Source organism: Oryzias latipes, chromosome 3, assembly GCF_053564925.1.
Source record: "Oryzias latipes strain Hd-rR chromosome 3, Olatipes_Hd-rR_3.1".
Taxonomy (NCBI): Eukaryota; Metazoa; Chordata; class Actinopteri; order Beloniformes; family Adrianichthyidae; genus Oryzias; species Oryzias latipes.
Window position 1 is genome coordinate 2,744,926 of NC_136239.1, and position 15,898 is coordinate 2,760,823.

General features: G+C 43.1%; 1 protein-coding gene and 1 long non-coding RNA gene across 6 annotated transcripts in view; one reads left to right on the top strand and one right to left on the bottom strand.

Annotated features, from left to right (window-relative positions):
• Nucleotides 1-15,898, bottom strand: part of LOC101158088 (SH3 and multiple ankyrin repeat domains protein 2) — a 314,876-nt gene that overhangs the window by 251,247 nt on the left and 47,731 nt on the right. The window lies entirely within an intron of this gene.
• On the top strand, nucleotides 6,054-8,704 carry LOC111946730 (uncharacterized). 2 transcript variants are annotated; one of them, XR_002872470.2, is made up of 4 exons: nucleotides 6,054-6,353; nucleotides 7,457-7,531; nucleotides 7,841-7,894; nucleotides 7,972-8,704. It is a non-coding gene; the product is annotated as an uncharacterized LOC111946730 (long non-coding RNA). The 2 variants fall into 2 exon arrangements; XR_002872471.2 differs by lacking the exon at nucleotides 6,054-6,353 and adding an exon at nucleotides 6,426-6,623.

A 15,898-nucleotide genomic window follows, 5' to 3' on the forward strand; every position in this document is an offset into this window, starting at 1 on the left:
TCAGAAAAAGCTCCAAGTCCAGCGTCAACAGAAAATGAAAACAATTATACATGACTCATTAAATCATGTCTGATTCTGGTTTAATTAAGGAGAGGATGTCAGATCCCCCGTTAATGGATTTTTCAAAAATCCTGGCTGAGACACAGTCAGAGTCTGAATCCTCCCTGTTTCCATTTCCTTAAACCAAATGCTGAGAAACCCGTCATCTTTACTGCCCTTTGGACAGCTAAAAAAAGCAATCTCAGTTAATTGGAAGAGTGAAAACAACATCAGTTATAATCAATACCAGAGGGCTATTCCAGGAAGCAAGTTATGCTAGTTATCACGGTAAGTTTGAGGCTAAGGAAGTTGATAACCTCAGCTTTAGGTTCCAGAAATGGAGGTATGTTTCAGGGTAGGTCAAGTTGCCATAGCAACTCATGCTCTGAACATAACCTGGTCTGAAGCAGGTTTAGTTAAAGGTTAGTTTGTTTTCAGAGAGGTGAAGCAGCATGGCGTGTCCATTTGAAGATGATTTAGTGGATGAAGAAGCTCAGATAATACTTTTTCCACCATGAGAGGGTGATAAGACCACATATGGATGTTGGAGAGATAAACTTTATAATTTGATCTAACTTAATTATTTGCTTCAGTTGTGTGGTAATGTTGAATTTCAAATGTATGCGGATGATGCTGTCATTTTCACTAGCGCAAAAAATATTCAAGAGGCAGCCTCTGTTCTTACCTCAGCTCTGGTTCCTGTAAATGAATGGCTTTCTAAATCTTGCTTACTGTTAAATACAACTAAAACTGTTTGTATGATGTTCACTAAGCAACCATTGGACATCAAGCATTCAGGTATATTTTTGGAAGGACAGGAACTAGAAATTGTATCTAAATTTGATTCAACTCTAAGCTTCAAGAGCCATATTAAAAAAAATATCGAATACAGTAAAATTCAATTTGAATAATTTTAAACAAATACGACCATTCATAACACTTGGAGCTGCTAGAATGTTTTTGCATTCAATGATTCTATCACATATTGAATACTGTATTATTACATGTTGGTCCTTGACGGGTGTAAAGACGAGCAAAACCATAGAATTACTTTACAAAAAAACATTTAAGGTCTTACATAGAAAACCAATGTCATTCCATGTTTGCAATATCTTGAAAAAGTGCAAGTTGTCAAGCTTTGAGAGGGGGGGGGGGGGGGAGTGTCAAAGAGGAGGGGGGAGGGTAGAACGATGAAGCAGCATTAGGCAGCAAGTTGCTGGATGTTTACAATCATTACAGTCAGGTTTACATTCCTCTGAACTTACCCCCCCGCCCCCGAGTGAGCACACCTGGAGACGCGAGCGCCCATGAGGAGCAGCTGCGACCGGAATGTAACACGGGGGGGGGCACCCCCCTATCCAACCTTCCCAGTGATCCTTGTGTACTGCGTCGTCGTGATAATATGTGCTTTTTGTGTTTAGACGGTGTACTTTTTTTCTTGTATCTACACATTGTAACAACAGTGTTGAGATACGACTTTTTTTCTGTCACCAATGACCCAGACCCTCCCCATTGGTAACCCATCCTAGTAAGGCAGCGCATTTATTGCTGCAGCCTCAGTCAACTCTGAACTGTATATGTGTATCTGTTGTATGTCTGATCTTGTTCAGGTTGTACTGGAACTAATTTCGTATGTCGGTGTAAGCTGTGCATATGACAATAAATGAATTCTGATTCTGATAAGTAATATAAATCCAAAAGGGGGCGGGGCCTGTCCACACCCAAATGCCACATACCTGTTGACTCCAAAAATGCCCACATACAAAACATGTCACCATGTACACAACACAACAGATGTTCACACACGCACACTTATGCATTCAGACCGACATGTGAAACATTTCATTTAATCACACAAAATATTTGTGCAAAGGTGAGATAACACCTGTGCTGGAGTGAGTGTTTGTTTCTCTGAAGTGGATGATGGAATGTAAAAAGGAGGAGGGAGGTTGTCCAGTCATCCCCACACCAATAATAATAATAATAATAATAATTGATACTTTATTTATCCCACAATGGGGAAATTCTTCTCCGCATTTTGACCCATCCCCTGGGGGAGCGGTGAGCTGCAGACTAGCCACGCTCGGGGGGCGACAGCTGCTGTAGCAAATAACCCAGCTGAAGACCCCTGCCATAACAGCAGCCAGGGGACCCCCCCAAAAAAAAAAAAAACACCCACGCAGCAGATAAAGAACAACTGCCCGCCGGGCAACCACATCCCTGCTCCCTCCAGCCAACTGTTGTTGTGTCCTTGAGCAAAACACTTCACCCCCTCTGCCTCCAGTGTGGCTCCACTGGTGTGCCTCAGTCAGTAGTCTGCCCCAGGTTCGATTCCCGCCTTGCACACCCATGAGTCGATGCGTCCTTGGGCAAGACATTGAACCCCACCTTGCCTCTTGTGGTAGGCGGGCGCCTGTATTCAGCAGTGGAGCCGCCAACAGCGTGTGAATGTGTGTGTGAATGTGTGTGTGGCTGGGTGATTGTGTGTGTGACTGTAAAGCGCTTTGTCCTTGTAGGTAGAAAAGCGCTATATAAGTATACGCCATTTACCATCACCAAGAATAAATGAATAATGGACACATTGAAAGCGCCTGGACAGGAGCAGATAAATCCAATCCAATGTAATTATTATAAATACTACAATAGTTATTAGTACTATAGTTACTAGTACTTATGTGCGTGACGCATAGAGAAGTTGAGAAGTTGTTTCACTCTCTCAAGCCAGTGGCGCTGCTGGGAAAAAGGTCTGGAGAAGGTTTGGAATAATCGTATTTCACCCAAAACAGAGAGCATGTCAGAATCCACCAGAGCCTCCATCATCCCGTCCGTTCTCTGCTGCAGCATCACCTGCTGGTCTGGAAATGTGACAGCAGAAACTCAATCCCGGATTTACACTTAAACCACACAGGATTTGTTCATGTCACAACCGAAAACACAGGACACTCACACTTTTGACTGAGATCCAACTCTGAGCAGAGCCACGGTGTCCATTCTGCAGGCTGTGAACTCCAACTCACCCCTTCGTAGATCCAATTCAATCAGCTGGAGTGAGGAGTGAACAAATGTGGAGATGATGTTTATGAGTGCATTCATGCCTGTATAAAATCCAAAACTACAGGCATTCATGCCTGTAGTTATGGATTTTATTTTTGTTATTATGTCCAACTGTGACGTTCCTGAAGCAGCTAAGACCACAATCCCCACTTTTTAGGATGAGGAAAAGCAGGAATTCCACAGATGAACTTCTTTCAATTTTATTCAAATGTCTATTGAATAAAAGGAGGTTTAACAACTCATCAACTTAATCGATAAATTGATTTTTATTCCTATGATCCAACAATTCTGCTAACGACGTCCTGGATTGATGTTAGGTCAGTGAAACGACTGTCGACTATGAATTGCATCAGCGACCACAGATTATGATGTGAATCCAGTTGTTGTAATGTCAATCGTGACAGCCATAATCCAAAAGGTGAAAAGGTTACAATCACAGGAGAAACGGCGCTTGTAGCGAGAGACATCATGAGTCTGCTTCAGCGACTCCTGATGATGTGCTCAGTCACCGCTCTGCCCCGCCCTCCATCTGTGGATGAGGTGCATAAGGAGGCCAACGCCCGGTGGAGCGCTTTCCAATTAGAAAAAGTCTAAACTAAGAGGCCACCCTCTTTCCTTTGTCTCCTCTTTTTCTGCTCTGTCACTTTCTTTCCATCTCCTCTGATAATCATCGTTTCTCAGTGAGTCACTCGACACGTTTTACCCTAAAAAATCTGACAATTACAGTAATTGCAGAGTTTACGAGTCGTCGCAACTGCTATGACTTTACGATCACAGAGCTGCAGGTGCTGCTGAGAGGACTTCTCCAAACCGTGCTGGAGCACTGAGCAGAGTGCTTGCTTGAAAACTGACAGATGACTGTTATGTCGGGGGTCGGTGAAGGACCCAAAAGCAGAGATGGGAGGCAGGCGCTTCCAAAAACAAGGGGTTTATTTGGGTAACAGAAGGCGCTGCCGAGCAGGGAATTAAAAAAAAAAAAACCAACGGGGTAAACAGGCAGACAGGGAAGCAGACAGCACGGACCAGCACAAGAGGAGGGTAGGGACTAGACATATATACTCACAGGACTGACGAGACACAGGTGCAAAGGATCAGGGGAGAATGGGACAAAAGAGGGCAAACTCAAACTAACCCTGTGTCCAAATTACCACCCTAACACCTCTATAGTGCACTATGTAGGGCGTTTGCCATTTTGTAGTGCTGTTTACAAATCAACCATCTACATTTCCAAAATCCAGTGCCCTAGAAATTTCCCAGAAGTCTCTGCGAAAAACCAGTGTGCATCCATGCTCAGTAGTGAGCATAAATCTGTCGCTTCCCTAAACAAACACATTCAGGGGACACTTGCCTCAGTCACAGTCAGTGAGGCATATTTCTGTGCGAGCTGGAGGTTTGTTAGTTTGAAACGGGACAAGAAAAACAATAAATGCTTCTTACAGCTTTCTGAACATTATTGTGATTGATAGTTCCAGAGAAAACCCAATGCAATGAAGTGAAACATGCAGCAAAAAAAAATTATATTTGAAAAAGTCATTGAAAAACGAACAATGCAGAGGAAGATTGCAAGTGAAGATGAAGATGTACACACTGAAATTGGTAGAAGAGAAGAAGAAAAGGAGAAAGGAGGTGCAATTTCTGCATTTATCAACTCCTTTAGGTAAATTAATCAATTAAAATATTTTTCTTAAAAAGACCCATCAACAGTTCTATTTACAATCAAGATTTATTCTCAAATGCATTTATCTATATTAGTACATATTGAACAATCAGATTCTCTGACCTAAAGTGGATCCAGATCCTCTTCATCCAAACTTCCAGCAGTGAGACTCAGACAGAAATTCCTGCTACTGAACAGTTTTCCAGATTCTTGGACTAGAATGAATGTCAAATCCATTCACATGTTAGTTTCCCAAAGTTCACCACTGTTGTTTTTCCACATCCAAAGAATCCAAAGGGAACATTCTGAGAACATTCTAGACACTGGATGGTCACATGACTTCATTCAAAGTCTGTCCACACATTGGACTGGAATGATGGACTGATCCGTGTTCATGACATCACATGTGTGTTGTACGCTGTGATTGGTCATTTTCACATTACAGTAAAATAAACCTACAGTAGCTCAATCCCAATGGTATTTTCCAAAACCAAATATAATCATTTATTTCATTTCAAAATGATTGAATGATGGTTTAGTTATATTTGACTCACTTAACAACTTGCATTAAACAGATCAAACTGGTTCGATGAATCAATTCATCCATTAATCGTTACACCCCTAATGTGCATTTATTAAAATAAAAAAGGTTTTTGTTGATATAATTTGTTACCGGCATAAATGTGTTACCCCTGCCTGTGACCCTGTGATGCATTTTTGATGGTTTCTTAACTGAGTAAATTTCAGATTCAAGACATTCAAGAGCCGTGCTCAAAACAGACGTGTCAAACGTAAAACTAAATGTTGTATTCATAGTTTTACATTGCACAAAGCAATCATTTGTGCAAAATTGTATTTTTATGCGTATGTTTCACATTGACAGCTATCTTAACCTTCCCCCAGGTCGTGCACAGTGGTGCAGACGCCGGGTGTCTGCCGTATTTGTGTTGTGTAGCGATGACCAAGAAACGCTCATCCGATTTAGCGTTTGAACTTGGTGCGGTGGCAAACGCCAAAGAGCATTCTGGTCAGGAATCTGCACCACATTTTGAGGTGGATCCTAAACGCATCAGAGAAAGGAGCAAGCAGATGGATGATCTTATGAAGATGCTGCAGAAAAAGGATAGAAGCTGTTTTACCTTTAACCTTTAATAAGTCTGTCTATCAACCTGCAGAGTCAGAGGCAGCCTCTCCATTTTTTTGCTTGCTGAACTGGCTCAAAATCTTTTTCTTTTTCTCTTCCTTTGGATTTTTGCCTGAAGACACTGGAACTTTTTTTGGCTCTGTTGTCCTGCACTGAAAAAACGGGAAAAGTGGGGTTGTTCAATTTACAAATAGTAAACATGTTTGTTTAATATGAACAAATTATGTTTACCTTCGAAACAGAATATAATCTTGAAAATCACACATCATTTCTTGCTGTGTTACTTTTATATATTTAAATCATGTTGACAAAACATGAAATAGTTATGCTTGATCCTTTGCCCCTTAATTTTGGATAAGTAAACCCCATCGGTGAAGAAGAATTCCAGGAGGGGAAACTTTGCAGTCAGCCATTTTAGAGAAGCTACAAGCACCTGCTGGCTGTAGGAACTTAAAAAAGGTAAGTTAATTTACTCTAACAAATTAATTTAAGAAAGTGGAAGGCGTAAATGTATCATTAATGTTATTTTTTCCACGGGGAAGAGCTTTGTAATCCACTTTTGTCGTAGTTATCAAAGTTAAGGCTCTGCGCGCCACTTTTGTCCCTGCCGGCCGCAGCCCTCGGACGGCAGGTAGGGGGAGGTGTGTGTGCGCGGTACATTGTACTTTCACGTCGCAGGCAAATTCAGCTGTAAACGCGGTGATTTCAAATGATGTACGGGGAAGAGTGGTGAGTAGTTATGCCGTAGGAATTCGCTTTTGACAGAGGGCAGTGGGCGCTGGCGGGCACGGCGTTTTTTTTTCCACAGGCAGAAACTCTGCCAGGGGAATTTTCATCGTCACTAAGTGGATTTCTTTTTGCTATATTCTGCGTTGTGGAGACCGAAATTGAAGGAAAATGTGAGAAGCTATCATTACTATTGTCATTATTTAGTTTTTCCATACCGTTCCACCATGAGCTAGTTTAAGGACGGCATTATTTGACCAGCAAACAGCACCGCACTTCTGTCTCAGTCAGCTGTCAATCATTCTCCGTGCGCGTCTCGTGCACAGAATGCGTTTGGTGTGTCCAGTTTACATAGATCTTTGGTTTCAATCAGAGCTTTGTTTTCATTCTATGATGCTGAACATATTTTTATTTTAGCTTTGAGAGTTTAATGGAGTGAAAATATTCATGTCCTTTTGGAACAAGTGTATAATGTGTAGTAAAAAGTTTACTGCCTTATAATAATGTCTGTAATCCTACTTCACATATTCCTCCCATTTGTGATAAATTCATATGGAAATCCTTTATGGGTGGGGGGATTATCCACTCCCGATCTGCTAGTTTAGTTTTGCAGTTTCCATTTCAAAATTCGCGGGTTCTCATAAGCCTGGTTTGAATCCTGTGGTGGGAGGAGCTGTCTAATGTTCTTTCTGGTCTAATTTCTTCAGAATATTTTTGCAGCTATTGATTTCAAACCAATGCATGTTTAGTGATTAAAATGATACAACAAAGCTGTGGAAGTCTCACTCTCTATATATATTTGAAATTTAACTAATAAACCTCTGTCCTGATTACAGAGCTCATCACACAACACTTCCAACTGCTCCTCCCTGATCATGCTGGGCTCCATGCTCCAGTCTTCACTGAGTCAGGTGGGTCACCATGCATTTACTATATATTATTGGAATTATTGTCTCCTGGATTGTCATCGAATCGGGAGGTAATCAAGATTGCCAGCCCTACTCTTTACACGCACCTTTTATGCAGAGAGATACATACATAATAAATAATGAAATTGATGGTTGATCAGTTATCCCACTACCTCTGTTAACATGACACTAAGGATATAATGATTTTGTTAACACAGTAACTATAACATTTATTGATGAGCCAAGGGTAAGAATTGTATTTTTCCAAAGTTTTCATGTGAATTTAAAATTTTTTGACTCTTTGTATTTCAGACTGCTGAACTTCTCGCCAATATAAGCAAGTTCAGGGGTTTATTCAAAGTACAGGTGAGTTGTGTAATCTAGACGCTTTAACTAAACTTCAAATGTGAACTGTGCACACAAATATCTTCTGTGTTCTTTAGAATGAAGACCATGCAGCAATCCAGGAGGCAATCGAGGACACCACGGTGGGAACTGGCAGTGGTGAGGAAGAGGACATTCTCGTGGTCCACATCTCCCAGGCTGTGGTGGTCGACCCACCAAGTGTCTGAGTGGCAGTTGCCAAGGCTTTTTTGGCCTTATTTACAGCACAAATCTGATTACCATCTTCATCTCAGAAACACCTTGTCATGGGGCCGTGACTTTGCTCCTGCTATGATCTCCTGGAGGCCCTTCCCTTCTTGAGCTCTCCCGCTGGTCACAGGTGTTCTGTATTATGTTGATTGGTTTGTCTATTTATGCAGTATCTGATCTTGTTTCTGTGACGGAGTGTCTTCGTTCTACGCTCTGGTGTTATGGTTCTCTGGCATTAAAGCCCCTTCGAGTGAACTATTGGATTTGGGTCGTTCTTCCTGCTCTTGGGTTCTCTCCCTTGGACATTCCGTCACACACCTTTGAGGTAATCCAAAAAAAACTGTATTAGAGTTGTAAGGCAAAGTGGTGTCTAAGGTTTCAGGCTTAAAGATCCGACTCTTTGAATAAAATGACCTTTAAATAGTTTAACTTTTTCCTAAGAAGGGATTCCAGCTGTTTGCTTTGGCTCTGTTATCTTCTGTTTAATAAAAATAGCAAGCCCAATTTATTTTGATTTGTCATTTTTTGCTACACTGTAAACATATTTTTCAAGTTTAGATAATAAAAAAGTTAAATCTGAAATTTGTGTTCAGTGTCATATGTTCATTGGATTGTCATAATGCACAAGAAAGTATTTGCTTTAAATAATAATCTGCAATTGCAATTTTATTTTTCAATTTAAATGTTTTTAAAATAATTTATAAATTAAATTAACTATGTAGGTAATTTCAAATAATAGTGTTTTAAATGTTTGAAAAAATTATGGTAAATGACATAATAAAATCTTGTTTGTTTATGTAAAATTATTAGGTGCAGAAACAAAGAAGCATTCATTACGGTAGAACATGATTTTATTATGTGCAATAATTATATTGGTTCAACATGATTTTTTTGCGCGCAACCGATGTCCATGATTTTTTTATGTCAATCCAACAGGTCTTTTTTTTCAGTGTGGACTACTTTTCTATGTGCATCATCGCTTCAGCGGTTTGAGACATGAAATCAATGACCAAGTTTGGACTTTGGCTGCATTGTCTGAGTATTTGGTCTGGTCAGGCTACAAAGGTGCAGAGTTAAAATTGGAGTTTAAAACCCTGTCTAATTTAAACGATTTTGTTTGTATTTTGGTTTTTTGTTATTTAAATTTGCTGGATCTTAGTTTTAAAAACAACATGTAACTTTTTTTGAGCTTTTTTGATGTACTTAATGCTATTTTCTATACATCATTGGGTTATTTCAGTTTATTGAAGCTGTGCAGACATACTTTTATCTTCTCTCCCTCCTGCATCTTAAACCTTCTGTGCTTGAATCAGATTAGAAGTTTCTAAATATGCTCAAAATTTGAAAAAAACGCTGTCATCTTTGCTCCTTGGTGTCACAGAAGTGGGAACAAATATCTGATGAAAAGTACCATAATTGCCATAATTTGTCCTTCTTGAAATTGATGAAAAGAGGACTGAAGTTTTGAGACCATTTCCTGCCAAAACTGGTTCTCACAGCACCATCAGCAGCACCACCTGCAGCACCATCAGCAGCACCACCTGCAGCACCGTCAGCAGCACCACCTGCAGCACCATCTGCAGCACCACCTGCAGCACCATCAGCAGCACCACCTGCAGCACCATCAGCAGCACCACCTGCAGCACCGTCAGCAGCACCACCTGCAGCACCATCAGCAGCACCACCTGCAGCACCATCAGCAGCACCACCTGCAGCACCATCAGCAGCACCACCTGCAGCACCATCTGCAGCACCATCAGCAGCACCATCAGCAGCACCACCTGCAGCACCATCAGCAGCACCATCAGCAGCACCACCTGCAGCACCATCAGCAGCACCACCTGCAGCACCATCATCAGGACCATCAGCAGCACCACCTGCAGCACCATCAGCAGCACCACCTGCAGCACCATCATCAGGACCATCAGCAGCACCACCTGCAGCACCATCAGCAGCACCATCAGCAGCACCACCTGCAGCACCATCAGCAGCACCACCTGCAGCACCATCATCAGGACCATCAGCAGCACCGTCAGCAGCACCACCTGCAGCACCATCAGCAGCACCACCTGCAGCACCATCAGCAGCACCACCTGCAGCACCATCAGCAGCACCACCTGCAGCACCATCTGCAGCACCACCTGCAGCACCATCAGCAGCACCACCTGCAGCACCATCAGCAGCACCACCTGCAGCACCATCAGCAGCACCACCTGCAGCACCATCAGCAGCACCACCTGCAGCACCGTCAGCAGCACCACCTGCAGCACCATCAGCAGCACCACCTGCAGCACCATCAGCAGCACCACCTGCAGCACCATCAGCAGCACCATCAGCAGCACCACCTGCAGCACCACCTGCAGCACCACCTGCAGCACCACCTGCAGCACCATCTGCAGCACCACCTGCAGCACCATCTGCAGCACCACCTGCAGCACCATCTGCAGCACCACCTGCAGCACCATCAGCAGCACCACCTGCAGCACCATCAGCAGCACCACCTGCAGCACCATCAGCAGCACCATCAGCAGCACCACCTGCAGCACCATCAGCAGCACCACCTGCAGCACCATCAGCAGCACCACCATTCTCACCATCATCAGGACCATCAGCACCACTGTCAGCTTGGCTGGTATAAAGGTTGTATTACGATTCCCAGCATCCCTCAGAATGATGCAGAGACGGGAATCCCAAACATTTATGAGCAGCATCTTATGAGATTCATTCTTTCTTTCTTTTTGTAAGACAGAGTAAAAAACAAAGTTCCACTGAAGTTCTTTTCCTAACACAAACCAACCATGATTGTTCCCCAGCTGTTGCGTCTTCTGTGGTTGCATTCCTCTCCAACCTTTGTGGAATTCTGCCTCATGTAAATCACTTCCTGGAACATAGGATCAGTTATTGGCACATGTACAGTCAGAGAATAGCCCCTCTGCCCTCTGTGAATGCAGGGTATTTAGACTCACAGTAGAAAAGTCTAAAAGAGCCTTCAAGAGGATAACAGCTTTCCCCTTTTAAGTGGGATGAGGCCTCAGTTTCCTCTGAATTGATACGAATCTCCCGGTGAATCTGCTTCTCAGCAACAGACAAAAAAACAGACTCTGTCACAAACTGTCTTCATTCACCTCAGTGCTTCTTCTCTAGTGGTTCAGTCTCTTGAAACAAAGTGGATTCTGCAACTGCCACGTGAGTAAAAGACTCTCTAGAGCAGCCTAGCCTAGCCCAGACCATGACCAAGCCTCTGCCATGTTTCACAGTCTCCTATACCTGGCATTCTTCATTTGTAAGAACCCATATCATGAAAAAACAATTTTTAAGAATAGCTTTTCTGTAGTTTTTATAATTCACTCTAGTTTTTGAGCAGGGCTTTATACATGCTGCACAGATAAAACTAAGTTACTTACAGTTTGATTTAGTTAAATACATCCTGATGTGTTACATGTGATGGTGTACAAATACTCAGTTACATCTTTGAAACAGGGAGTATTCTCACTGCACCTTGGGTGGACTTCTACTTCAGTAAATCATGAAGTGAGGATGTTTTCCATGTCTTCTCTGCTGGGCTGCAGTCATCAAATGGCATCGCTTCAGTAAAGCCTGAATCCCTTTTGCCTGCTGGAGCCAACCCAGCTACTCTTCGTCAAGTGATGGATTGGATTGTTAATCAGCACTGGATTGGAGAAGTTTGATTTTATCTGGAAATCCTCCTGCTCTGGTTGAGGAGGGTGTGTGGAGAATCTGTGAAGCAACTCAGGGTCACTGCTGTGAACATGTGAAGCCTGGACTCGGCTGGTTTGCTGAAAAAAACTGGGATGAGGTTCTGGATGGAGCAGCAGTCCGATCGACCATCTTCACTTTTCAGCTCCTGATTCATGTTTTGCTACCAATAATCTCTCAGTTTCCTTCCTGTTTTCTGCTCAAACGCTCTTAGTGATTTTCCTTCTGTTGTTAATGAACTTAAAAAAGTCTCAATGTCTGTTAGAAGTGTAGAGCAAACGTCATATGGATCTCTGACAGTTACCACAAATGTTACAGACACTTCGCTCTGTGGATCATTTCTGTTTTCCAAAGCACTCTGATGAAAATGGTGTTTGTGATGTCGTATTTTTTCTAATTATGTAGGACATGTACAAAGGAAATTAAGTTTAAAATTGCATTCCTGAGTATTTCTTTATCCAAATCGTTGTGAATCAGGAGAAGACACAAAAATGCAGTTTGAAAAAGAAGAAAATCTCCCGGGTGGGCCACAAGCTCCCTGCGTTCCACTCGTGTTTCGTTTGTGAGAGCATCGGGAGATGCAGTCCCACATCTTTACACATTCAGGCGTGATAAGCCCCGCCCATCATTTCCTATCAACTGTATGGATCATTCTGACATTTGAGAGGAGACAGGAGAATATTGCTTTCTCTGTTTTCTGTTTATAATTATCGTTTCTGATTCGTTTTGCAGTAGCACTGAATGTCAGTGGGAACCTGAAGAGTAAAAAGCTCCAGAGCCAGAAATGAGGGGTGTCAGGGTCGTGACTTTTTCCCAGCAAAGAGAAACGAGGCCTGCAGCAGACGAGTTCTGTCTTCCCGGCGCATGGAGCCTCTTTTTATTGAAAGCTGAAGGTCTCAGACATGAATGTGGGTCCTTCAATCAGGCGCAACAGGAACATCATGTCTTGTATGATCAGCACGTCAGTGTTTTCACCCTGAAAGACGGAACTGAGACGATCATATTATGGTGATAATGGTGTGTAAGCCAATGATGATTACAGAAACCCCAACAAGAAGCAGCTCCTGAAGATGGAGGAACTCTGGATTCAAAACAGCTCTTAAAAAGTGAATTATGCTCTTTAGTTTTACAGCACCCCACCCCCACCTCCACCCCATGTCTTCTTACCCCAAAAACCTCCCCTTTCTAGGGGGAGGATTTGGACAGGGAATCAGTTCAAACAGTGACAGGGAAAGGCGGTTATGCTGCATGAAATGAGGATTGTCTTTTAAACCTCCAGACTTTTGGTTCTTATATTAACATCTCATGTTTCTTTGTTCCAGAGACGACAGGCGGGCAGAGCAGACGGCTTCTCCCATGATCCCTTACATTTCTCATCTTCCTTTAGCATAAGGTTTCATCAGAGAGGCGCATTCAACTCCTTTAGGATGAATCAGTGACGAAACCCCAGCTGACTCCATGTCAGAACCTGTCAGAACAAATTTCAGTGGATGATTTTGGAGGTGTTTACAGCACAGCGTCTGCTTCACAAAGGCTTTACCAACTCTGAAAGCTTTTTGACCCTAATCTTGAATGTCTCCCAAACTTTCCAGTCCTCCTCCTGGGATGCGAATATCTCGCTCTACATCTGAAAAAAAAACTAATTATGCTGCTGCGGGCTGTCGGCGGCTTTTCCGTCTACATGTTGGTTTCAGTTGTTTTCCTTTTTATTTCTGCCAGTTAAATGGCTCTGATTGTGGCAGCTCCTCAAATGAAAGCAATCATCGGGCCAATCATTCAGAAACCGCTGCCTTCACGTACATTAAAACAGCCTCCTCAATTTGGATTTCAGCACAAGACAGAACAAAGACCGAGGATGCACAGCAACACAACGATATATCAATGAGATTCATCTTCTTTAGACAGAAAATATTAAATCAGGCTGTCGCTCACATCAACACCAATTACTTTTGGATCAGATTTGTCCATTTTATCTTCCTGTAAGACTCAGATTCAAAGGATTTTCAGCAGATGTGAGCCCAAAGCATCATCTTCAGTGTGGAAAGACCCACAAAAACAGCTGCTTTGCTGTTTTCAGCCTTCAGATCAAAAATGATGAGAAATCACCAGAAATGAGTGGGAGAAGAGAAAAACTCCAAACAGTAATTAAGCCGCCCTTATCTGACAGTCAAAGCAGGAGTCATGAGAGGAGGAAGGGGATCTGTGAATCTTTCAGCTTCTTCTTCTTCTTCAGTGACTTTTCCTCAGAAACATCTGCAGGAAGCGCCGTGCTGCCTAACCCGCCGGCGCTGTGAGATTTGGAGCAGACGGGAACCTTCGCCATTCCTCTCAACGAGAGCCGTCAGCACTCCTTCACCTCGCCTTTCTCAGGCCACACGGGAAGATGCCTCTTTGGCTCGGTGACATTTCGGACATTCCTGTGATCCTCGGACGAAGGTCAAAGCTAAAACATAAAGGTAGATTGCGAAACTATCTAAGCGGGCAGGTATACGTATGAGATCTACCACACGGGCCACAAATAAATGCTGGCTTTGGCGGCTGGACTGCTTTGATGTCAGAGAATGGGAAGGTTGAAAGTAGCAAAGCTTTTGTGTCCCTCAGACGGCTCTCAGCCCGTAGGCGGCTGCCTCTCTGTGACAAAAGGACGGCCAACGGAACGGCTTTGTTTTATCCCTCAGAGGAAGCGCTTTATTTGTTTGGATTCATTTCCAGTCGTTTGCTTGAGTGAGCATTTTCAAATAAATGTAGTAAGTCCTGTGCTCTTCCTCTACTGTCAAAGAAAAAAAAAAGGACTGTACTAAGCAGTGTCTCCTGTTACCATGGAAACCACATTCAAACTGCACACATGGACAGTATTTGACAGGCTCCATGTCTGCTCTTTAAAAAGGGATTGTTTGAACTGTTTCTACTTGAAACTGTCCAACCATACCATGAGAGTATTTTTGAGAGTAAAAACACTCATATTCCCCTTCTGCTAACTTCATAGGTTCCTGCATCTTTTACGCTGGACGAGCTGTTGGAAGCCGCCTGCGGTGTCTGCGTGCCTGCGTCTGCGCAGTCGCACAGCTCCACTAAACCCTATCAAAGTGACAGGACTCAGCGGAGCAATGGAGATAAAAAGAAGGTGTGTGAAACACTCTGTTGCCGGGAGCAAACATCCCCTTTTGGAGCAAACGTTTCATTTAATCAGCTGTGAAGCAGAGCTGCAACCAAAGGGCAACACTCCACTTCCCCCCTCAGCCTGTTTTTCTTTCCAAACCTCTGAGACATTCAGGTTCACTGGTTTCCACAGAACTTTAGAGAAATACGGTGAACCAGATTCAGCTGCGTTCCTAACTGGAACCACTGAGCCGTGGAACCTGAGTGGGTAGAGGTTTTGCTGCTCCTCCCACTCCTCCACCTCCTCTCCTCTGTGTTTCTGGAGCAGCAGAAGAGTAATGAATCCTTCTCTGAGAGTTCGGAGAGGATCAGCCACCGTCTCCTGATCAATACCTCTCAGCACACACCTGAGGGACCAAACAAGCACATCCCAGAAATGTGGGCACAGCCAGCAGTTGTGTGCATGCAATTGTGTATTTGCACCACACATGTTGGCAAAAGGCTGGACTCACATTGCCTGGGAGGTGATGGAAAGTGTGTGTGTGTGTGTGTGTGTTGTTTTCTGTTCTGCAGGCTCAGACTCGGCTTACCAGAAACCGCAGCTTATTAGGCCTAATTGGGTTCTTTAAGGAGCTTCAGCTCATTATCTGGACACTTTCAGAAAGAGCAGAAACTGCAGACTTAACCAAGTTATCAAGTAAAGCGAAATATATTTCTCATTTCTAACTTTTGATGAGGTTTTCCTAAAAATTCGGAGGCTAAACTCGACACACATCAGTGCAGTTTTTCAATTCCTGGAATGAATCCTCTTAATCTGTTTCCATCTCCATGGAAACGGCTTTGAAAAACTGGCGAGTTGTTGATTTGTGGTGATGCTCCACGTTTTGTTGTTCTCAGCAGGATTTTAATCTACCTTCAAACAGCACCGCACATTTATGTACAAACAACAAAACCCACTGT